At 39.9% G+C, this 26,674-nt stretch overlaps 1 protein-coding gene and 1 non-coding gene across 2 annotated transcripts in view; one reads left to right on the top strand and one right to left on the bottom strand.

Annotated features, from left to right (window-relative positions):
* The window catches only part of Dlg5 (MAGUK family member discs large 5), a 409,368-nt gene that overhangs the window by 217,617 nt on the left and 165,077 nt on the right, over positions 1 to 26,674 (top strand). The window lies entirely within an intron of this gene.
* Positions 10,576 to 10,694, bottom strand: LOC145404778 (5S ribosomal RNA). Its single transcript, XR_013898234.1, has one exon. It is a non-coding gene; the product is annotated as a 5S ribosomal RNA (ribosomal RNA).

Below are 26,674 nucleotides of genomic sequence, written 5' to 3' on the forward strand. Positions count from 1 at the left end.
TAAGGTGTCTGGCAATAGATAGATTGATAGCTAGACTGTATTATCCGTCAGCATGCATAGAAACTGTATTTTTCAAAGTGCCTGTCGCACACTCCTCCACCCATGTGCCATCACTGATTCCTGCCAAAACAAAGCTAACTAACTCAATTATGATGCCTATGCCTCAGCAAGTATTAAGAAAAAAACACTTGAGGATGAAATAAAAACATTGGACAAGCAGAATGTGGTGTGGGAGCTGAATGTAGGCAAGAGGAGAGTAGTAATCATACATTCAGGAAAAATGAGTTGTGTTTATAATGTGCGTACTGTGGACTCTTTGTTGGAGTGATAAAACTTCTAAAGAGGTTGATGGTGTGGGAACAGTAAAATTCAGATTTAATTTTCCGTGCATTGAATGTGAACAAGGTTTAGTGATTGACTTTTGCTATGAGCTGACAGACACTTGGTGAGAAAATTTGGTATGTGATTAGTTTACATTTGATGTAAGAAGATAAGTAAGTTAATTATGAACTCAGTTGTTGTGACGTGTTTTCACTCAGATTTACATTGCTTGGTTGGCATGTTTATTATTCAGGATTGCAGGACTCACATTTACCAATTAAGTTTTTGATTATCTGCCCCCAAGGTAATTCTTGGTGAAACAGGCATGATGCTGGGTGGTGCTTTTTAATGGGTTGATTAGGACGGATTAGAAGTTTTTGCTTAATAGGTACTGGGAACTTTCAGTGTTAGGTTTGGTGGCAGTCCTAGGCAGTTAAAGTTATGGGGTGTCTTGGGGGCAAAGCCCCTCACATACGTTCATTAGGATGTACTGATGTGTACAGGCAGCATAACTATATTTAAAAACACTGCTGTGGGTGTACAAGTTAGACATATTGGTAATAACCAAACTGTATACAGGTGTATATATTTTTTTAGGAAAATATTGGGCCTTCAGAACTTAACCCTTAACCCATAACTGCCGGGTGTCGGTATGGACCGATGCAAAAGAGGTGGCAGGAGGCCGCTGGGTGTCAGTAGGATTCACATTTGTTTTCACGGCACAGTTTGAAGTGACCGCCACTTGATCTCGTCACCAAAGGTTTGGGAATGACTCCTCCCACCCGAGGCAAGCATACCTCTGTCATCTCTGTGAATTTGTCAGGTATAGGACGATTTTTTCATAAACCTCTCATCCAATTCCATTCACGCCTTCACGTGGACACCTTGCCTCATCCACCTCTGCCAGGCCTCTTTCCAAGGATAGTAGGTAAGGACTCAGTGATGGTGCCATAGGGCATACCTTGGACATTGAGAGTGAAGCCAAAATCGTCGCTGCGTGCAAACACACAAATACATCCAGCTTTGTGTGCCAAAAATTGCTCCTCTTCATCATGTCCTTACTCATTGCCGTGACAGCCTATGGAGCTGGGGATACTTTCTTTCGCAAGAAGAAGAGTTGGTGAGTAATATGGTCATTAATTTGTTTCCCTAACTGCTATAGTTTTGAAGATATTAAGGTTTGAAAACAGGCCATTTTTGGAAAAATGCCTGTAGTGAAAGAACAACTGGGCTGTAAATAGCCCAACGTGCAGGGGTTAATTTGAAATGTGAATACAGTAGAACCCCACGATCTCGGACTGTTGGGAGGGATGGGGTGGGAAAGCTTTCTGAGTTATAGCAGATACATTTTGAATTGCCTCAGAAAGAGTTTAGTTCACCATAAATTACAGGACAGTTCACAGTGTTATGTCATTTTTCTAAATCTAAATAGCCACCAAGCACTAGCCTTGAAACTCTTGTATTTCATTTGTGTAGCTTTTCAAGGGTCTTCAGTTTTTCTTGGTTTCACAGATGCTTTTGTTTATGTCAGGGGTCAGGTTTAGGCCTAAGGCCAAATGTCTTTTTGGACAACATTTTTCCTGTATATATATTTATCTTGTCTGTAAACAAACAAATGAGGTTATCAATTTAGAGAGGGCAGTACTATATATATACATATATAGATAGATAGATACATCATCCAATCCTACGTTGCCCCAAGGAGGAACGTAGGAGCCCGGGGTTAGGTAAGTTGGTCCTGACATTTAAGATAAGCGTGGCCAGCCTCACTCATCCCAGAGTGGTGTAATGTGAGCAATAAACCCCAGCCACCCCTTGGATATAAACCTTCACCAGCTCAATCCAGTTAGAGTGCCGTAATTACCCACTAAACCAGTAGGCTCCATAATTTGGTTATATGGTTACCACCCAGCTTAGTAAATGGTTTCCTGGTGTACAGGAAACCATTTGGCATGTCACTCAGTGTAGAGTCTTCCATAGGTAGAAGGAAGAGGAAAGAATGAAGGAAACAAAGACAGAAAGGGAGTGTAAAGTCACCCATAGGCAGAAGGAAGAGGAAAGAATGAAGTAAAGACAGAAAAATGAAGGAAGTAAATAAGGAAGGAGGAGAGGAAAAGGCAGACACCCGAGAGCAGCACTACATTGAGTGAGTGGATGATGAGCACCCCCACCTACCACCAATATATATATATATATATATGAAGGTGGAGAGATACGGTGGATGAGTGTGTGAGGAAGAGAGGTTTGGAAGTCGTTGAGACTAGGGGACTGACAAGAGATCAAGCTGGCTGGATGATATTGTGAGGAGAAGTGCATGATCAGGGATGTAGCACTCCTTCTTAACATGACAGCATCCGGACTGACTCTATCTGATACATTTATGTGAAGCTACAGAAAGTGGTGAATGATTTTGGTGTATCCGATTGAGCCAGGATTCCGGGGGCTTGAATGATGGGTGAATGGAGGTGTGGCCCATTGGATCAGGCAAATTTGGCCTGTCAGGACATTGCTACTCTTCACCCTGCCCTAAGGTGGGAAAGGAGGTCTAGATGATGACGATATACTGTATGTATATATATATATATATATATATATATATATATATATATATATACAGTATATATATAGTGTATATATAGTTCACTATAAGCACTCAGAATGTGCAGTGGAGGACTAGAGTTAATACACTAGCACAGTTCTCAATAAATCGCTGCCTCTTTAACATGCCTATAGCCTCTGACGTTTATTACACATATGCATACAGCCACAAGGTCTCGATCCATTTTAGCTACAACTTTGAATATGATTTTTTACTAACAGTCTTCTTGCTTCAACACAAGCCTCGCTGATCATGATTTTCCCTTTACACAGTAGTTTTTAGGAATGTTAGTTAGTACTTCCTGTGTCTGTGTCTGTGTCTGTGTGTGTGTGTGTGTGTGTGTGTATATATATATATATATATATATATATATATATATATATATATAGTATACAGTCCATTCGCTAAATACGCAAGAATTTGGGCGGGAGAAGACCTCACTGTCTAGAAATTTTGCACTTTACAAGTAGCATATGTTATGGGGAATATGCCAGTTGGTTGGATGGCCACTGCAGGAGTCACTCCTTTGGCCCCTAGTCTGTCATTTGCCTACGTACTATGGGACATTAAACATATATACACAGAAGGTTTGGGGGGAGGCATGGCGATGATGGAAAAAAAAAAAAAAAAAAAAAGTGGCTTTGTGTAAACGAGGGGACTGTATACACTGAGTGAGGTTGACTAGGCTCAGCTGAGAGAAGCTGCATGGACACCCGCTTTGTCACACAGCACGCTGATGTCATTACCTGCGTCACTTCCCTTTCTCATGCGCTCTTCAAGGGTAGGCCATGCTTTCTGGTGCAGCGCTAGATTCAGGTCACTTTGCTGCCCTGATTTCGCATTTTCAATAATTACTCACGCATGACTGATTATTTAATACCCCCTGGCATGTTCTAGGCATTGTGCATCCTAGAAACTTGTGTAATAAGCGAATGGAATATATACAGAAGTGGCAATAGGCGGATGTGTAGTGCATCCTTGAGTTCAAGGCCTGGAGGGGCTAGATTTACGATGGAAGAGTTGAGTGACAGGACAGGACTGAAGTGTATTGGTGTTGTGATAAGGACAGGTAGATTGAAGTGGTTTGGGCATGTGGAGAGGATATGGGATGATAATTGGGTGCAGAAAGTGAGAAGTGTTAATGTTGGGGGTAGAGTAGCAAGAGGTGGACCGAATAAGGCCTGGGACAAGGTCATTTTGTGTGAGCTCAGGGTTAAGGAACTAAATAAGGAGGCTGCCAGAGATTGAGCAGCATGGATAGCCGCCATTAGGTAACCCAGGCCTGTGCATGCAAGTATGTTGGAACCTTCAAAAATGAAAACAAACAACACACACACACACACACACACACACACACACACACAGATAGATAGATAGATAGATTTAGATAGATATAGATTTATGTTTTTATAGATATTGATGTGTAGTACTGCCAAATAGTTTATATGTAGCATATTCTTCTTCAGCGTGATTAAGTATTGCAAATAAATTGAAGGTCCAACCTCTGAATCATCACTCATGTGATAAGTCTATAAATATTAGATTACAGAAAATTACACTTGTTATTTTTTCTATTTTTTCAAGATAGTGTATCAGTTTATGACAGTCTGGAGAGCCCTAACCTTCTTATGCATGATATCAGACAATTATGTTTATATAAACCCAGTTTGTACAGTATGTAATAAAGTTACATTCATTCTTCAGGTTAATTTTCGTGTTTTATGTATTCAGTGTAAGCATTTTAATACTCCCTCAGTACAACATACCGATGTCACCAGGCATGCTTAACAGTGGTGCAGCCTTAGTTCCTGATACTTTCTTGTGATTTTGTATCATTAGCTTCCATATCTGTTGGGATGGGTAAAGTAGGTTATTAGAAATAATTGATAACCATACCATAATGCCTTAGCGCATCCTTGTTTTGATTCAAGTTTATATCTATCTGATTCTATGTGTCTTACTTATCTATCAATCTATCTATCTGCCTGTAAATATATATATATATATATATATATATATATATGTGTGTGTGTGTGTGTGTGTGTAGGCCACAAAAAAGAAATTTAATGGATAGTAATACTTTATGCGTACAACATTTTTCTGTTTAGTGTATAAATTTTTAGGCTTTAAAAATTGAGGCTTCATTAACTTGGATGAATTTAGTCAGACTCATGACTGTCTTACTCTGTGCAAGGCTAGAAGAGATTGTAGTTTTATGATGGAAATATTTTGTAGATTTGTTTACCTATATTTTTTTCATTTATCAGTTGAAATGTGAGGCATTCACTTAAGCTACAATACTTACCTCATCAACTTGTTGATATAACTACCCACACAGTCATCACTCTTATCCAGGAAATATTCACCCTTAAATACATACCGGTAGTCGGAACTGAGACTCAGGCATTGTTGCAAATCCATTTACACTTTTTTTTTTTTTTTTTTTTTTTTTTTTTTTTTTTTTTTTCCCCTAGCATCTGGTGGTAAGTAGCTGGTTTTGGCACTTGGTTTAGTTTCTGATTAATAGAAAACCAGCTGTATCATGACCACGTGCAGTATGGGGATTTCTTAAGAGGAGTACATTCATGTATGGATGTACAGTATAATTTTACCTTCTGTGGGAAACACTCTCAACAGACCCTATGTGAGGTACCAGCAGTAGAAGGGGCGTATATCCAGATTGTAATTTTGAGAAAACTAAGTTTAAAGATTTAAGAAATTATATCTCAGAAATGAAGGATAGGTATAACCTGAAACTTGGCCAAAAAAGCTCATTGTCAAAAAAATATAATACAGTTTGAAGCTATTCTTCTATCAACACCAAGTTAAACTAACTAACAGGAGTCTCTATAGATCTGTCTATCTATCTATTGCCAGACGCCTCAATCCCGTTCGGGGTGGCCACAAACAGATCGCCTCCACGTCGCCCTGTCCCCCGCCATTTCACTGCCCCGCTCCCAACTCACACCCCCCTCTCTCATATACCTCTCCACCCCATCCCTCCATCTCATCCTCAGCCTCCCCCTCCCTCTTCCCCCCTCCACCTCACTCACATACACTCTCTTCATCAGTCTTTCACCCTTCATCCTCTCCATATGGCCAAACCACCTCAGTGTATTCCTTCTAACACTTCCTATCACATCCACATCCACACCACAATGCTCCTTTATATCCTCATTCATCAGGCTGTCTCTCCATGTGACTCCACAGACTCCTCTTAAATAACTCATTTCCACAGCTCTCACTCTTGACTTGTCTTTCCAGCAACGTCCAAGCTTCACTTCCATACGTTAGAGTTGGTATCACAGTACTGTCATGTAGTAACTTTTTCACTTCCATGCTCACTTCCCTGCTTCTTATCACTGCTTTCAAGGAACCAGCAACCTTTCTTCCCTTCTGTACCCTTTCAAGCACTTCCCCTCCAAACCTCCACCCTTACTCATCACACTACCCAAGTACTTAAACGTACTCACATTTTCCAATTCCTCACCATCCAACCTCGCTGTCCATTCACTGACTTCACCTCTCTCAAAGACCATCACTTTACTCTTCCCTACATTCACCTTTAGGTTCCGTTTCTTACACACTCTCTCAAACTCATCCACCAAGCCTTGCAGCTCCCCTTCGTCTTCACTCAACAACACAGTATCATCTGCAAACAACAGTACAGGGAGTTTCCAAACACTATCCTCTCTCACCAGGGCCACTCCAACATCCACTACCCTACCTTGGACCTCTTTTATTACCCCATCCATGTACAGATTGAACAACCATGGAGACATGACACATCCCTGTTTCAAACCAACTTTCAAAGAGAAAAATTCACTTAGTTCACCATCCACACGCACTGCAGCCTTCGCACCATCGTACATACTCTTCACAGCATTCAACAACTTCCCATCTACTCCATATATTCTTAACACTTTCCACAATCCTTGTCTATCCACCCTGTCATATGCTTTCTCCAAATCCATGAAAGCCGCATACAACTTCTGTCCCTTCTCTAGAAGCTTTTCCACTAAAGATCTAAGAATGAATATCTGATCTACACAACCTCTTCCCTTCCTAAAGCCTCCCTGTTCTTCTCCAACTAATTTCTCTGTTCTTTCTCTAACTCTGTCTATAAGTATCCTACCAATACACTTTTCCTATTATACTGATACAACGTGCGGGTAATGGATTGTCTGGGAAATGGCTGTCTGGATGATAAAGGGATTACTGTACATACAAATCCTGTCCTTCTTCTCAACTCTTCAGTCCTAATCCTAACACCCCTAGGCCTCGCATTCAAAAACACACTACACTTTCATCTAATCATCGTCATTTTTGTACGTTTGAGACTATTGTATAGTGGATATTTGTATGTACAGATGACCATTGGAAAATTTGTATTGATGGGGGTTTGCATTTTCACAGCCATCGTAGGAATATAACCCCATCAATAACAAGGGAGATGTATATAGTGTTTTATAGGAGTTATACCCTATGTGGATAGGGTGGGGGGGTAGTATGACAATATCCAAAAAAAAGAAAAAATGCAGTATCTGACTGGACCTTGACTGAGTTATAGATAAACAGGACTCTCTCTCTCTCTCTCTCTCTCTCTCTCTCTCTCAGTATTAATTGATTAGCAAAGCACAACAAAATTCTAAGGTGAATTGATAACCAGAGTAATATTATTGAATGTGTAATACTTCTGTAATGAAAATGCCTAAGATCTGGCTTACAAGACCATTTTACCTCTTTGGCTGCTGCAATATCCCTTTGCTAACCAGACTGAAATACCCTAATTTGCTTATGGCAGTATCATCAGTGAAGTAACAAGAGTTAAAAGGTTCTCTGCATATTTACCAAGTATGATCCAGTGGAAACACTTTGAGCTGTTATTATTAAGGATTGAGTTTTGATAAAAGGAATTATAACTGAAACATCAGTTTTATATTTTTAATCTACTCACTTGATGTAGTGCTGCCCTCGGGTTACTGCTCCTTCTTCTCTTCCTTCCTTCCTTCCTCTTCTGCCTTTCTTTCCTTCATTCTTTCCTCTTCCTTCTCCCTACAGGTGACTTTACACTTCCTATTCTGTCTTTCTTTCCTTCATTCATTCCTCTTTCTTCTGCCCATGGGTGACTCTACACTGAGTGACAAGCTGAGTGGTGTCCTCTACACCAGGAGACCATTTACTATGGTGTGTGGTAACCATATAACCAAATAATGGTGCCTGGTGGTTTAGTGGGTAATTAAGGCACTCCAATCGGATTGAGTCGGTGTAGGTTTATATCCAAGGAGTGGTTGGGGTTTATTGCTCACATAATGCCACACAGGGATGAGTGAGGCTGGGCACTCTTATCTTAAATGTCAGGACCAACTTGCCTAACCCCAGGCTCCTACGCTCCTCATGGGGCAACATAGGATTGGATGATGACTGGATGGATGAATGTCTTTTCTCTCTCTCTCTCTCTCTCTCTCTCTCTCTCTCTCTCTCTCTCTCTCTCTCTCTTTAATGACAGTAGACTGAGAAGCTTTGTGGAAGGTACTAGGGATATCCAGATTGGTAGATTATTCAAAGTTGTCCACGCAAAGAATGCATAGTTATGTCAAAGATTGAGGATTTTGTGTTAACTCCTTCAGTCTGATGACATAATTTTTTGTGTTATTCATACCACCAGTAGATGACTTTTAAATATTTAGAACTGATTTTCAGTAGTGACAGGGTTATTGAAGGCTGTATCTAACTCATCATGTTCCACAAATCTCTCCAGAGCAATATAAAATATTCTGGAGGTAGCAAGAGCCGTGGTGGCTGAGTGGTTAGCATCACTGACTGTGAAGCTTCCGGCCTGTTTGTACCAGGATTTAATTCCTGGTGTGGGCAGCTGGCGACTCTCAACTCATTGTGGTTTGATAGGTAAAATGAGTTCCCAGGGTAATGCCTCGGAGAGGTAACTTTGGTAACCTAGATAATGCTGTGGCATTGTGTCTCAGGCTGTTAGGTGAATAACCCATCACAGGTTCAAAGGCCTATGTTACGGAGATGAACACTGCAGCAAAATGCCTCACGGCATCTGTCCCCACTTTTACCTTCACTTTTATGTCATTGGACTGAAGTGGGTAAATGAGAGGCTTATTTTGAATGATAAATTAGAATAGGGCTTTGTAATGTCACTGTGACTATTGATTGTGTATATGACTGGAGCTATGAGAGATTGTTGTTGTGTTATTGTTATTGTTGTTGCTTAATGCTGGTCTGTATGGCCAAGTAGACCCATCAGCTGTGGGTAAGCAACTTCAGTATAGGGGTCTGGCATTCCCTTGTGGTGGACAGTGCCTCACCAGGATTGGACCAGAATCCTTCCCACAGTGAGGTGCAGCAAAGTATGAGATTTAGCTTCTAGGTGGACACTGCTGCTACTCCACCCATGATACACAGTGCCACCACATGAAGGTACCTCATGAAAAAAGTAAAAATGATGACGGTTGGGAAGTAGTTGTGTAGATGGTGAGGATTAGGAACTGTCAACCCATTTGTTTTTAGGTAATGTAGTACTGATGGGAGATGAGAAATGCAAGCTTCAGAATCTGATAGAGGAGTTTGTAAATGTTTGTCATCATCATCATCATCTAATCTAGTGTTGCCCTATGGGGAGCATAGGAGCCTGGGACTAGGCAAGTTGGTCCTGACATTTAAGATGAGAGTGACTGACCTCACTCATCCCTGAGTGGCATTACATGAGCAATAAACCCACACCACCCCGTGAATATAAACCTATACTGGCTCAATCCAATTGGAGCACCCTGATTGTCCACTAAACCACCAGGCGCCATAGATTTGTTATTTGGTTACCATGCAGTGTAGTAAATGGTTTCCTGGTGTACAGGAAACCATTTGCCTTGTCATTAGGTGTCACCTGTAGACAGAAGGAAGAGGAAAGAGTGAAGGAAAGAAAGACAGAAGAGGATGGAAGGGAAGATGGAAGAAAGAGAGGAAAGGGCAGGCACCCAGGAGCGTCCGAGTGAATGGATGGTGAGTGTCCCCACCTAAATATTATCTCTATCTATCTATCTGTAGCCCGACACCCTAATCCCGCCAAGGGTGGCTGCAGACAAAACACCTCCAAGTCGCTCTGTCACCCACCATTTGACTACCCTCCCCCCAACTCACTCTCCCCTCTCTCGTATACCTCTCAACTTCATCCCTCCACCTCATCCTCAGTCTTCCCCTCCCTCTCCCTCCCTCCACCTCACCTACCTACACCCTCTTAGTCTTTCACTCTCCATTCTCTCCACATGTCCAAACCACCTCAGTTTATTTCTCCTAATCTTCTCAGCCACATCCACACCCACCTCACAACGTTCCATCACTTCTTCATTTGTCAGCCTGTCCCTTCATGTCACTCCACATGCTCCTCTCTAGTAACTCACTTCCTCTGCTCCCACTCTTGAGTTGTTCCTCTCTAGCAAGGTCCATGCCTCACTTCCATACATCAGGGTAGGGATCACAGTGTTGTCATGCAGTGACTTCTTAACTTCCATACTCATCATCATCATCATTGCCAGACGCCATGTATCCCAAACGGGGTGGCCAAGGGCTTAGAGTTAATTGTTTTTACAGGGAGGGGCACTAATCCTCCACCAACCCCACTTGACACGTAGGGATGCCAACAGCATCTGGTGTTCCCAGGCGGTCACCCATCCAAGTACTAACCAGACCCAACGTTGCTTAACTTCGCTGAACGGACGGGAAGCGGTGTACTCAACGTGGTATGGCCGTTACTCACCTCCCTATTTCTCATCGCTGCTTTCAGTAAACCAACAACCTTCCTTCCTTGCTGTACCCTTTTATGCACTTCATCCCCCAAAATTCCATCCTTACCCATTGCACTACCCAAGTACTTGAATGCACTCACATTCTCCATATCCTCACCATCCAACCTCACTGTGCATTCTGTGACTTCATTCCTCTCAGCCACCACAACTTTACTCTTGTTTACATTAACTTTCAGATTCCATTGCATACACACTGTCCCAGATTCATTCACCAAACCTTGCAACTCCCATTCATCTTCACTCAACAATACTGTATCATCAGCTAACAGCAACACCGGAATCTTCCACATCTCACCCTCATTCATTAGAGCCACGCCCATTTCCACTGCCCTACCTTGCACCTCCTTTACAACCCCATCCATGTATATATTAAACAGCCATGGAGACATCACGCAACCCTGTTTCAGTCCCACATTGAGATGAAAGAACTCACTCAGCTCACCATCCACTCTCACCGCAGCCCTAGCTCCCTTGTACATACTCTTCACAGCACTCAACAATTTCCCCTCCACTCCATATATTCTTAATGCCTTCCACATACCTTGCCTATCTGTTCTGTCATAAGATTTCTCCAAGTCCATGAAGACAGCATACACTATCTTTCCCTTCTCTAGATACTTCCTCCACTAAACATCTTGGAACAAATATCTGATCTACACACCCTTTTCCCTTCCTAAATCCTCCTTGTTCTTCTCCAACTAGCTCCTCTGTTATATGCCTAACCCTATCAATGAGTATTCTACCATATATTTTACCAGTCACACTAAGTAGGCAAATACCCCTATGGTTACCACATACTTCCCTCTCCCCTTTTCCTTTGTATAAAGGAACAATTATACCTGATTTCCAGTCCTCTGGAACCCTTCCCTCTTCCCAAGCCAATCTACACAACTTCCATATCCACTCCACTACAATCTCACCTCCATACATCAGCATTTCACCACACACTTCATCAATTCCTGGGGCATTTCCCATCTTGATCTTCATTGCTTCCACTACTTCCACCCTGCTGATCTCTTCCTCCCTCCTCTTCATCTCTTCTTCTCCCAGCCATTCCCCAACCACTTATACTCGCTCTGCTCACACCCTCTACATTCAACAAATCCTCAAAGTGCTCCTTCCATCTCCTCAATTTCTGTCTATTCTCCTCCAACAATCTATTATTCCTATCTTTCACTCCCCTGCTATTTCCCCTTTCACGCTGTCTTATTTTCTTTACCTCCTTCCAAAACAATTTCTTACTCTCCCTCCATTTCACACTCAGATTCCTGCTAGACTCTTCATCCACTTTCTTCTTACTTTCATTCACCAATCTCTTCACCTCGCTTCTCCTGCTCACATGTACCTTTCTCTTCTCTCTCTCATCTCTTCCTCTACCTCTGCTCGCTAGCCATTCACTATATGCCTTCTTCTTTTGTTCTACAGCTCGTTTCACCTCATCATTCCACCATGCTCTCCCTTGCACACCCCTGCATCGCCTCCTCACTCCACAAACCACCTCTCACGCTGCACCTATCTCTTCCTTGAATATCTTACATGTGTCTTCCACGCCTTCCATCTGCTCTAACTCATACCTTCCCAATCTTTTTTCCACAATGCTTTTATGAAGGATGTAAGTCAAAAGTACAGTAAAGTTGGCAAGGGCCAAGTGATGGCAAATGAAAGGCAAAGAGAAGAATTTTGTGTTGAAGATAGATGTTCCAGAAATAAAGAATGCATAAGTGTTTTTGTATTTAGGCTGTGCTATGAACAATGATAGTAGTATGGAGAATGTACAGTAGGAATAAATGCAACAAAAAAGGACAATTGAGATCAGTAACAAGAAATAAGAGTGAAAGCATGAAAGTAAACATACCGTTGCCTTACAGTATAATAATTCTAATACTAAACATGAACAACGGATGAAGGATATGACTTGAAACGAGAGCTGTGAAATTACCTTATAAGTGCCTGCAGAGAGACAGAGGGATGGATGGATTTCAGGTTTATTTAAAAGACACCCTGTTATTTTTAAATAATTGAATACTCAGTCCTTCCATCGTTCTTCTTACTGATAGCTGCAAGAATATCCATACATTTTCAATTGCACAAAACATGGCCCTTCATTATCTCTCATTACCTATCTATCAGTATATTGCCAGATGCCATAATCCGTTAAAGGGTGGCCATTTGACTCTTGAGTTTTTTGTTTTACGGGGAGGGGCACTAACCCTCCACCAACCCACTTGCTGACACGTAGGAAGTACGTATGGTTTGGTTATATGGTGACCACCCATTGTTGTAAATTGTTTCTTGGGTTACAGGAAACCATTTGGCTTGTCACTCAGTCTAAAGCCACCTGTAAAGGAGAGAAAAGCAATCAGAAGTGAGAGTAAAGATGGGAGAAATAGGAAGAGAGAAGGGCAGGCACAAAAAAAGAATGATAAAGGCTAAGGAAAAAGTAGGCAGCACTTCATCAAGTGAGTGGATGACCTTAGGGTTTTTCTGTCTTGGGACCTGTCATGGAAAGATCACATTATTTTTCTTGGTTTATCCACTTCTCATAAATTGGGTGTGCTAAATCACCTCAGTATGTCCTTTTAGTCCTGTTACCGTGACCAAAAGTATATACAGTTTTTTTTTTTTTTTTTTTTTTTTTTTTTTTTTTTGTGTCCGACTCTGGGCATAGGCTTCACAGCCTGCTATCAAGGCCCAACAGTCCTCCTACATACCATACACCTTTACATGTCACCACTTCGGCGTTAACACCTACTGTCCATATTGAATACATGCTAGGGCTGCCTCATACAGGACTGGTGTATTGGTATTAGTGGGGGTATTTTTACGACATGTCGGCGGGTCTTCTGGTAGATCAGTAAAGCCAGAAATTCAAATCCTTAAACTGTTCCCTGCTCCAGCGGGGATTTGAACCTGGGTCTGTTAAAATGGCAGGCCACCTCTCTGCCAATTAATTGAGCCACGCCTCCCCCATTTTGCACCCTTGTGTGGGGTGTGGGATGAATATTGAAATGATTTGTAGTACTGTGCCCATATTTGTTTGGTATTGTTGGTAACACTTTCATCTTAAATGTCAGGACCAACTTGCGTAGCCCCAGGCCCCCATGCTCCTCATGGGGCACCATAGGATTGGATGATGGATGGATGGATGGTAATACTGAACTCTTGTTCAGTGTATTATATCACACCAGAAAGGAGCAGATGGTTTTGTGGTTGAAAATATAGTTATGGATTGTGTACTTGGGCCTTACTTTCCTTTGGGTGTGCTAAATCATCTCAGTACTGTTTTTTCTTTTAGTCCTGTTCCACTGACCAAAAGTATATATAGTATATGCACCCAAGTGTATGATGAATATTGAAATGATTTGTAGTACTGTGCCCATGTTTGTTTGGTGTTGTTGGTAACACTCTCATCTTAAATGTCAGGACCAACTTGCCTAGCCCCAGGCATCTACATTCCTCATGGGGCAACATAGGATTGGATGATGGATGGATGGATGGTAATACTGAATTCTTGTTCAGCATATTACATCACACCACAAAGGTGCAGATGGTTTTCTGGTTGAAAGTACAGTTACATATTGTGTACTTGGGCCTTACTTTCCCCTGTGTGCATCACAACTCATGTTTACCACATAGCTCTTCTGAGCAGGGAGGAATTTTTTTCTCTCATCAGTTGCTCTCCTTTTATTGACTTCCTTCATTGTCTTTTTGCTACAATGTTGCTATTGTTATTTTATTAATCACTTCATCTTCAGAAATGTCAGCTTGAATCCCTCTCCATAATGGCAGGAACATTATACATGTCTGCGTATGCACTCTTGCCTCTTTTCTGTTCAGCTTTCTGATCCAAGAGTTAACAGGTACTCTGGGTCATTCATAGACTGTACTATATTTAGTAAGTCAAGTCCAGAACTTTTTTTCTCAGTCTATACTTCCCTATACTTATGACTTGATCTCCTTTAAATGTAGCATGTCCAGGCATCTTCATATGAATAGATCTTGATTTAGTTTTTTCCTGGAAATGACTCACTTTTTGCAGGCTGCAAGCCATTGGTACTTTCTTTCATTCTTATTTTCTGTTAAAAGAAAAGATTCTTAAGAAAGAGATAAATGCAGTAGGGAAAAGAAAAAGAATACTCTGAGTTGGTTTATCATTATTTTGTAAGGAAATGGAGAGTAAGAAAAATACTAAGAGAGTTTGCGACAGTTGTTAGAAGGAGACGGCAACCAAGAATGCGATGAGAGTATAATGAGGCAGGGTAATGTGTTTTAGGAAATGTTACTACTTAGTAGAGGCAGATACCATGATATCAGTTTGTTGAATCCAACCCTCACAGGATGTGGCATCAGAATAGGCAGAGGTTCTGCACTTTTGATGTTCTCATACCTTAATATATTTCAGTTGTGGTTAAAGCAGTTTATGCATGACTGCCATTGACCATGGGAAGTACTGTACTATCATGAGACTGACAGGAAGCAACAAGCTTGGTAACAGTTCACACAGTTATTTCTCTGAAGAACATTTCACATATTCAGTAAGCACTTGTCTGAGCATGTTACTCATCGGTTTTGAAGCATGGTGAGAAAACATGCTGTAAACAGTGGATCAAAAGCAGGGATGGTGCTTCATCTACGTGATCATTTTCCACACATTATTTATTGCCATACTCCAACACCTTGTGTGCCCACTGATCATGTGGAAGGGTCATGAGGTAGAACACTCAGCCGTGAGTAAATAAGAGTCATAGTCCATGCTGAGACTCATAACAGTGTTACAAATCTTATTACACATCTTAGATTATTCTCAAAAGTTTGCAGGAAGTGCTGGAAAGTATTTAGCTTGTTTTAGCATTTGATTTAGCTTCCATAAGAGGAAGAATGATATTGTTTTACAGTAGGTTCGCATAGTGTGCATCATGATAGTGCGCGATTCGCATTGTGTGCGAGTGACCAAAAATCATAACCAAAAACCCTTGAATGCGCGAGTTTACCACACAGAACGCGAGGCAGAGGCAAGGAGTGGTTCAAAAATGCCATTTTCTATTAGTGCACAACCACCCCTCACACAGCACATCACGTGTCGTCATGTTGATGCACAGAAGTGTCAGCATTGGACTTTGAAGGGTTTATGGCCGAAAACTTTGATTCTCCTGGGGAAGGTGCTCAAGAGGAGTCTATGGAGGGAAGTGTTGGTGCGGTGGGGAGTGCGGCGCTGTAAGTGTTGCCATGCCTCAGAACCCCTGTTATTTAAGGTCATCAGGCCTGTTGTTTACTGTTGTTAAGGTGACTACCCATATTTTTGTTACTGTAGCTATAGCTTTAGTACAATGTCTGAAAAATATGACCTTTATTATGTCTCTAAGGGCCAAAAAATGTCCAGGTATGAGGGGGTACCGCCCATATGTAATTATTCCCATAAGTTTATGTATTCCCAGTGTGCGAGGTCGTGGACCGCCCAATCTCTCGCGCACTGTGCGAGCCTACTGTATTTGATTTTTTATTTGGGACAGGAATACTGGGTTGTTGAGCAGCCTCAGCTGACTTGTACACCTCTGAGAGGAAAGAATAGTAGCACATAAACCTGTTTATTTTACAGTAGCATTTATTAGTAATGACTGATGGAAAGATTGTCTGTAGACAGTTTCAAGAGGATTAACGTGTTTAGAAACTAACTGATACTAACGGAGAGTGATCATATTTTCTTAAGATTACAGACAATAATACAGATTTATTTTCTGAAAGTATCAGTCCTGGTGGTGGAGACAATCATCCGCTTATTTGATGTAGTGCTGCCTGCTTCTTCCTTCACCTTTATCATTGTTTTCTGTGTTTGCCCTTCTCACTTCCTGTTTGTCCCATCTTTCCTGCCACTTTTTATTATTCTTTTTTCATTTTCAGGTGGCTTTACATTGAGTGACAAGCTTATTGGCATCCTGCAAGCCAGGAAACTATTTACAGTGCTGGGTGGTAACCATATAACCAACCCATATGTGTTGTGGTGTTGATGTGGATGTGATAGGAAGCGTTATGAGGAACACACTGAGGTGGTTTGGCCATGTGGAGAGGATGGAGGGTGAAAGACTGACGAAGAGAATGTATGTGAGTGAGGTGGAGGGGGGAAGAGGGAGGGGGAGGCCGAGGATGAGATGGAGGGATGGGGTGGTGAGGTATATGAGAGAGGGGGGTGTGAGTTGGGAGCAGGGCAGTGAAATGGCGGGGGACAGGGTGACTTGGAGGCGATTTGTTTGTGGCCACCCCAAACGGTATTGAGGCGTCTGGCAATAGATAGATGTGTTCCTTACATGTCAACAAGTGGGTTGGTGGAGGGTTAATGCCCCTGCCCATAAAATCACTAACACAAAGACAAATGGCCACCCCTTATGGGATTATTGTGTCTGGAAATAGATAGATGGATAGATGTATCAGTCCTTTTATATAGGGTAATATGTTGTCTGTGGTAATTTATTTTTAGATGGATGGTTTTGGGTATTCCTAGTTATACTAACTCCTGACTGACATTTTCTAAGTTATTGAAGTCCCACTATTCTGTGAAATTATCACAATAGATTTTCAAATGTAGACACATTCGGTACTGTAAAAATCTTGTGAAATTTAAATAATCCAAATTTCAATTGACTTCCTTTGGAGAAAAATAAGTTGGTGCTTTGATTGATCAGTGACAACACAAACAAATAAAATAAAGGTGTTTTGCTTTTTAATTTTCTTGTTGTACTCCTTCCTTTGAGCATGAAAACAGTTTGAACAAAATCATAGCATACCATTTCCACTAACTCCCTTCCAGAATATTACCAAATGAAGAATTACTTGTCACTGGATTATCAGTAACAACATAATCAGGACGTTATATTTCATCATGTCTAATCACCAGTTCGTATGGTTGTATCTCTGCCTCTCATAATTTTTTGCCATCATGCATTATCTTCTTTTATTTGTCTCTTGTCACTAAGCATAGTTATTTTCAGTGAAATATGGGCGTTTTTTATTTTTTTATTTTTTATTTTTTTTTACATGCAGTCATTATTCAGTAAGTTTCAATCATTTGTCCTAGTTCATGTCTGATGGCACATAAATACATTCTGTCATTAAAAAACAAATGCACACAGTCGATACCTGCACAGTTGTTCACTCAAAGTCCTTATTACGCTCACTTTTAAAGTTATATTAACTGTAAATAATGCAATGTTTGATACATGACACTGCTGTGCACATGCTGTTTTGACTTGGCCTGTATTGGGACTTAGACATCTTAATTTCTAACTGAAAGGATGCACAGAATGCACACAGCTATTATGTGTGCAGCCATTCTTATAATATCCTTATTTCAATAATTTTTAATGTTACCATATGTAATGTATGATATACAATGCTGCTCTTCACGTGTTTTGTCAGGGCTAAAGCATCACTGCCTTCATCCTTGGCTCACATAAAACCACTTCCATGTCCATGTAAACAACTGACACAATACACACCATTAATGATGTAGCTCATGTTATGGTATATTTTTATCTTAATTATTAATTTTCAATGGCAGAATTTTTATGTAAATATGAACACCATATGTGTAACTTGAATTAGTTCCTAACTATCATAATGTGCATCTGAGTCATCAAAAAAAGAGCCAGTTCAGCATAAATAATGGCCATGATCATTTTGCCTGATGATTTTTTATGACGACCCATGTTTACATTGTGATTGGTGGCTATAATTTTTTGGTCTTAGTAGCTAGACTGTGTTTATTGAGAGAAGTAAAGTGGCTCTAGACACATATTGAATCCCAGACTCCAGCCTTGACCTGTCAAAAATAACAAGTTTGTGGCAGAAAATTGCAACTTGGTTGATATATTATGTGCCATTGAAAATCAGGTTGTTCAGATTTAACCATGCTAAATTTGAAAATTTGCTGTAATTAAAATATATAATTTTGTCATTTTTATTTATACACTACACAGGGTATCCCAGTACTTGATGCACGGACTTCAGTAGGGGATTCTTGACATCATTCTCAGACAAAAGTTCTTTGAACATGTATCAGATTTCCAAAGGTTATGAAGTACTGCACAGGGTACACTATTTGAAATAGAATGGTGATAATGGGTGAAATTATCTATTTCAACCCTGTGTTACCATCCTCTCAATGCTTCATCACTTTATTTTAGAGGTTGACATTTTATTGTGTGTTCCTTATTTAATGTTTAAGTTATTCTCAGTAAGTATAATGCTGTGAAGAGTATAGAGCATTTTAACACCACATGGAAATGGGTTAATCTTCCCATTATTGCCATTCTGATATAAATGTCCAATACGCCAAAACTATTGCGAATCTATCACGTATGTGAAACAGTAATGTCCTACAAATGACCACATAAATCATCTCCTGAAGTTTGTGCATCAAGTACTGAGATGTCCCATTTGTGGTTAATTGTGATGTTGGTGCTAGATTACGATATTATGAACTATAATAGGTGCCATAAAAAACGAAATTATTTACAGTGTTATTTGGTACTCTGTGTCACGCAGTGTGGAGAGTTTTCTGATGCATGTCTCATGGATTGTGCACTTTTTTGTACGTAGTTGATTGCTTATGCTTTTGCTGTGATATATTCATAATGACAGACATTGCTTTCGCTTAGTTATGTTGTATAACCTTGGCCTGTTTCATCATTTGTATGTTTTTATTCACTTCATGTTATGCTGTATATTTAGTCAGAGTGTTTTGAGATGAGCCAGGTATAATTCACTGAGTATGTTTTATTTGGTGGAATATGCTTCTTGAGTTAGTGTGAAGGTTGCTCTTCAAAAAAATTGTATTCATTATGATTAGCATCTCAATTTAGGGGTTCCATTGAATTAACTCATTGATTATTGGAAATGTGAATATATATAATTAAGGTCTACGGTACAATTGGAAAGTCATACGAAGGCAGTGTCACATTAGCACTTGTACAAATGTGGTTATTTTTCCCATGAAAATTGGACTTAAAAACTTATGGTTAATTTACACACACACACACACACACACACACACACACACAAGAAGAGATGTTCTCTGGTTTGGATTCTAATTTTCTGTCACTTGTCTACAATTCACCAGAACTTAAAAAGTTTTTAAACTGTACTGACTTTTTTTTTCTATTGTGGATGTTACCAGATGCAGTAATATGATACAGTAAACTCTCAATTATCAGGCTTAATTCAGCCAAGCCCTACACTGGTTAAAGCAAAATGGTAGATATTGCATAGTACCCCCCATCAACTCAATATTTGGTGTCAAGCCGGATATTGCATTACCATTTGTCTCAGATCTTAGTCCTTAAAACTTTGCCATGAATAAAAGATGAAAATTAAACATAAGATACAAAAAAATGTTGATACAATACAATAACTCAGTTCAGTAATACAGTTCCGGTTGGCTACTGTTTACGAGCTGGTTGATACACCTCAGTGCTGGATATTGCATAGGACCACCAGTTATGTCCTGTTTCGGCACCGGATATTGCATAATTTTGCCAGATAATGGTATAATAGAACCAAACCAGCAGCACCAGATGTTGCGTTGGGCCAGATATTGCGACGATGGAAAATTGAGGGTTTACTGTATCTGGAGATCCAAAAGTGACATTTGTCTTCAAAATATTGTAGACTGATGATAATTATGATGCACAGCACTGTACTTCACAGTTCGTAAGTTCTGCTTAGGTTCATGGTGACGCCATATGCTCAGGTGGGGACACCCACCATTATTTAGTCAATGTAATGATACCATTAACCCCTTAACTGCGGGGCGTCACTTTCGTGACGCATGGAAGCAAGGAATCATACCGCGGGGCGACACTTTTGTGATTCTGTGTTATTTTGAATTCGCCAGGGCTTTGAAGTGGTGGCTTGTATCATCTTTCAGTACTGCCAAGGTCCAACACTAGTCAGCACTCCTAATCTCATCTGTACTCCCATCCATTGTCGACAATTTAGCCATTTCTCCCCATTCTTGACTCCCCTCCCTACCTCCCCTCCATTACCCTAGCCTCTCGCCTGCCCAGCCGTGCTACGCTAAGTAAATCTTCCCTGGAATTTTTCACTGATTTCATCCATTGAAATAAGCCCTATGCCCTATTCTTATACCAAATAATATATACAAGAAAGAATAAGAGAGAGTGCCATACACCTGGAATTGGCTAATTATCACCTGACAACACCTCACATGCACTCGTTCGCTAATTTTCGCTGTTTATTTCCCCATGAAATATGCCGTATAATCTATTTTTGTAATAAATATACATATAAGGAGGGAAGGGAGAAGCCCAAGTGATATTTACATTCACCTGGAACTACCTAATTTATTATGTATTGTCTTGGTTTCCTGCCAATCATTTCATTGCTATATATTAGCAGGTCTCACAAGGCTAAAGTTGGTAGTATTGCACTCACCCAAGCCAGGCGGCAGGAGGCCACCACTATCAGTTCACTGTCGTCTTTCAAAGTGAAGGTACGTCTGTTTGCTCCTGCTAACTACCGCCATTTTTCACCCCCGTGCAAAGGGCCCTGTGACCTTTACCCCCTACTAAAACTCATGTGGCAAGAGGTAAAGGGCTGACAATTGATAAAGAGTGACTATGATCTTTTTATTGTGTAAAACAGTGCAAGTGGAATTGTAAATAAAGTGTAAATAATGTGAAAACAGCAAGAAAGCAATTAATGTAAATATAAGTGAACAGTGGAAAATACTTTTATAAGTTACTTCAAGTGACAGTGCATAACAGTGTAAATAAAATAGAAATGTAAATAATGTAAATAAGTAGAGAACATAAATAGAAATGTAAATGAGTGGTATTATAAGAATACGAGTATATATACTAGGAGTAATGAAAGTGAAAGTTTCACTCTAGCATGTATGAATACTATGAGTTATGAGAGTGAAGGTGAAAGTGACATTCACTCTCAATGCTAGTATACAGGACGAGAAAGTGAATGCTACATATTTTACTGAAAGAAATTGAATCCCTACAGTGACAATAAACTACTATTACTGAAGGAAACTTATGGATAAAGACTGTAGATATATATAAGTATTATATAGTAACAGAAATATAAACTGTGAGTGTTTTTATGAATAATAGACAACACTTGTGGCAAACGATCGGAAGTGGGATGGTCATATGCCCTCGTAATTTTCATTGCTTTCACAGTGTTTTTTTTCGGGAGTATGGATTCCAAACTGTTTGAGAATCATATATTAGTGTTTCTAGTGATAATATCAGGCTGTGGTAATCATATTACGAGTTGTCGGGAAGTGTAAAGTGGAGACTTAGTTACCCAACTTCAGAGGTCTCCACAAGCCCTACGGTACTCGACGAAGGCTCAACAAACACTCAAGGAGAAAGCTGAAGGTATGTGCCATTAGTATATGTGATTTTGATATTCTAGGACTAATTGATTTTTGGCAAATATTTTTAGAGAGTCTGACGGAGCGCGAATATGCCCGCGGGAGCCGCAAGTCAAAGCAAAACAAGCCCGCGGTGTAAGGGTTAAGCAACTCTGAATTGAGAGACATGCCAGATAATTTCCCACCACCCATGGAACCAATTTAGTGTTAACCTTGTAATTTTGTACAACCCAGGAAATCATTTCAGTGGTAATCTTATAATTTCCTGCCACCAAAGAGTCCATTTTAGTGGTAACCTTTTAACCAGCAATGGTGACCTGATAGTCCTGTGGGTTAATGCACTTCTGTCATGTGACACTTACAAATATTGAGAGAGAGAGAGAGAAAGAGAGTGAGCGAGAGAAAGAGAGAATGTGTGTGTGTGTGTGTTTTTACCTTATTGTTCTTACCTAATTGTATCTTTACAGGAATGAGTCAAGGTCGTACTACTCTGTGTTTTGAACCATTTTTATCATACTGTCCTTAAATTAATGAATATTTTTGGCACACACTAGTTCATTCAGTAGTGCATTTCACTGATCAATTGCTCTATATGAGAAGTTGAATTTCTGTACGTCTTTATTACCTCTCTTTTTCTGTAGTTTTTTGCAGTGTCTTCCTGCTGTTGTTTCCCCTTAGGTTATATATTCATTTACATCTATTTTATCTTTTCCTTTGATGCACTTATGTAGCATAATCATGTTTCCTCTTTTTCTGCTCTCTCATGATGTTGGTAGGTTTAATTTTCCTAGTCTTTCATCATAGATAGGAACCCGTAAGCCTGATACCCTTCTTGTAGTTGCCCTTTGTACCTATTCAATCATATCTATGTGTTTTTTGAGATGTGGGTTCCAAACTACTGATGCATACTCCAGGGTTGATTGAATGAATGATGTGATTATCATTCTCAGTATACAGATGTATCTTCATTTATATACGTGAGTACTACTCTCGTATTTGCAAGCAGTGTTTACATGTTTTGTACTTTCTCATCAATGTGGTCAGCTGGAGATAGTCTGTTATTGATAATCACTCTCAGGTCCTTCTCCTTTTCTGATATCTACAGGGTTGAACTTCCTAGCTTATAATCCCAGTCTGATCTTTTTTCACCTTTACTAAACTTGATTACATGGCATTTGTCCACATTGAATTCCATTTCCCATCTGTTCCACTCATGAAACTTATTTCATTATTCGTGTAGCTTTCTGTAAGAGTCTGTGTTTGTAATTCTCCTTTGTATTTTTGCATCTTCAGCAAACATATTTAGATAGCTTCCATTTCCAGTGTTGCTGCCAGTAGCATTTATGTTTTCAAAAAACATAATTGGTGCCATCACTAAGCCCTGAGGGACTCCACTAGTCACTTCTCTCCATGATGAGCAATTTCTGCTTAGTACTGTTCTTATTTCCATTTTTCTGAGAAAATCTTGCATCCAACAGTACATATTACCTTGGTTTCCTCCTTGATGGTACAGCTTCCATAAAAGTCTTTTGTGTGGTACTGTCAAATGCCTTCTTGAGATCCAAATAGATACTGTCTACCCATCATTTTTTTTGTGTGTGTGTGTGTGTGTGTGTTTTTGTGACTCTGCCATAGTAGCTTAATAGATTAGTAACACATGATTTTCCCATTCTAAAACCAAACTTTTTTCCTGTTATCGTATTATGTCTTTCCATATGATTTACCCAAATTTTACCTATTAGTTTTTCTAATATTTTGCTTGCAACACTGGTCAGTGATGCTGGTTGGTAGTTAGGTGAAAGTTATCTAATTTATTTCTTGAAGAGGGGAGCAATGTTTGCATTCTTCCAAATATCAGGTAGTTTACCTTAAGGATTCCTTGACTTATATATAATGGTCTGCTTAACTCATATACGTAATATCCAACCTAAAATGTCATCAGCATCATTTGCTTTTCCCCCTGTCTAATTTGCCCAACTCTTCCTGGCCCTCTTGTTCCAATATGCCTATATCTGTTAATATGTGTGGGCATGCTTGTTCTTTTTCATCTTTTTAAAATCTACTTTCCTTTGTAACAACTGCTTGGAATTTTTCATGTAGTACTTCACAAATATCTTCTTCATTGACATAGATTTTCCCCTCATCCATGATGGATTGTATTTTATCATTGACTTAAGTTTTCTTCAGATGTAGCAGTAAAACAGCTTCAGTTGATCAGTACTGTGTATATATATATATATATATATATATATATATATATATATATATATATATATATGTATTTACTTGTATATATATATTTTTTTTGATGTGTCGAAAGTGGTTCCTGGGGAAATATGCGTGATTCTGGACGGTCATTGACATGTTGGTTAGATCATAAGTTTTTTCTTGATTGGTAATAAGGACTTTCAAGAGGCTTAATGGCAATCCTTGGTGGTTAAAATTTTTATGGGGAGTATTAGGGGGCAAAACTATTTGGTTAGGTTAGGTTAGAATGCACTGATGTGTCCAGTCGATGACATCGTATATAAACATGCTGTCTTGGGTGTTTTACGGCAGACATTTATAATAAACTGACTTTCAAAAATAGTTTCACACTGCATTTTTTTTTTAAATGAGTACACCGAAAGTGGTTCCCAGCGAAATATGCGTGCTGCTGGGCAGCCATTGACATGTTGGTTAGATCACAAGTTTTTTCTTGATTGGTAATGAGGACTTTCAAGAGGCTTAGTGGCAGTCCTTGATGGTTAAATTTTTATGGGGAGTATCGGGACAAAACTAGTTGGTTAGGTTAGATTAGAATGCACTGATGTGTCTAGTCGACGACATCATATGTAAACACACTGTCTTGGTTGTCTTACAGCAGACATTTATAATAACCTATCTTTAAATATATTTTTAAAAAATATGGGGCTCCTAGAATCTAACCCCTAATTTTGCATGTAAATATATGTCACGTTTTAGGATGGAGACAACTTAGAGCACATCTGTTACGGAGAGAGAGACAGGCTGAACTGAGCAGCATGACGAGGAGATATTGTTTGGCGGGAATACTCTGGCTGGAACCCTTGTTCAGGCTTGTCTCACTTAATTTGTATTTCTGTCCGAATTAAAATTATTTGTCTGGTGGTCAAAAAGATCCGAATTAACCGATATCTGATTTATTTGGGTTCGAAGTAGAGAAGGTTTACTGTAGTAGGGTAGTAGTAGTAGTAGTAGTAGTGGTGATAGTAGCAGTAGTTGTAGTAATACCCAGACTCCTACTGGCACTGTGGTGCTAGAATCGAGCAAAAATGCAAGCCACTCATACATCTCCATGTGTGTGTGTGTGTGTGTTTTTTTTTTTATGTGTCCGACTCTGGGCTTAGGCTTCTCAGCCTGCTCCCAAGGCCCAGTAGTCCTCCTACATACCATACACCTCTACATGTCACCACTTCGCCGCTAACATCCACCGTCCATATTGAATACATGCTAGGGCTGTCTCATACAGGACTGGTGTATTGGTATTAGCGGGGGTATTTTTATGACATGTCGGTGGGTCTTCTGGTAGATCAGTAAAGTCTGATTTTACGAAATTCAAATCCTTAAACTGTTCCCTGCCCCAGCGGGGGTTTGAACGTGGGTCCAGTAGGACTGCAGGCCACCACTCACCGATTTAGTGGCATAAGACGCTTGTGGAGGCCTGGTGGTGCAGTGGTGAGCTGATGGTGAGCTGATCCAGGCTGCCTCAAGGTCGTTACCATATTAACCGCACTTACGCCATACTTCTGAAAAACCTACACAGAAATTGTGTTTGTGGTTGATTACTGTCTTCTGGAAATGTTATTATTGTGGAGGGCCAGTATAAGCCTTAGTTGTGCCACCACACCTCAGCCATGCATACGTACACAGGCAAAAGATCACCAAAAGTGGCTTTAATTCCCCACCCTCTCTGTGGCTACATGTACATCACGGACAATCTGGGGCCATTAGCTTGAAGTCGGAGGATTAGTGAGTATTATGACACTTAGTTTTTTTATTTTTGGTTAAATATTAGCTGAGATATTTAGGTTTAAATATAAGTGATTTTCTCTGAAATAGCCAGCTAGGAGAAGGGTCAGCGGAAATATGTGCCAGACGCCACAGTTTAAGATAATGTAGTGAAGAACCCTCCAATGTAAAGTATAATATGACTTGCTGTTACGATGTTATGCTTTATTATTTAATCACAAGTTTGAACTTTGCCCACTCTTGGCTTATATCATTTTCATTCCTTTCCTGAGAGCTTAGAATGAAGCCACTGAACATCAAAAAGAGATTAATCTGATCTTCAGCCTTTTTTTTTTTTTTTTTTTTTTTTTTTTTTTTAAGGAATCGTAAAATTATTGTAAAAAGTTTTTGATAATGAAAACTGCTATTGCACATCATACCGTAGGAGAATTTATCGTATAAATACAATAATTATCGTACACATGGCAACGGTGTGGGAGTGGCGGATGGCATCGGCGAGCTGGCAACTTGCTCAGACACTGCCTGCCAGCCTGGGCC

Source organism: Coenobita brevimanus, chromosome 64 (genome assembly GCF_032717465.1).
Source record: "Coenobita brevimanus isolate Jiangsu-jjx chromosome 64, ASM3271746v2, whole genome shotgun sequence".
In the NCBI taxonomy this organism is placed as follows: Eukaryota; Metazoa; Arthropoda; class Malacostraca; order Decapoda; family Coenobitidae; genus Coenobita; species Coenobita brevimanus.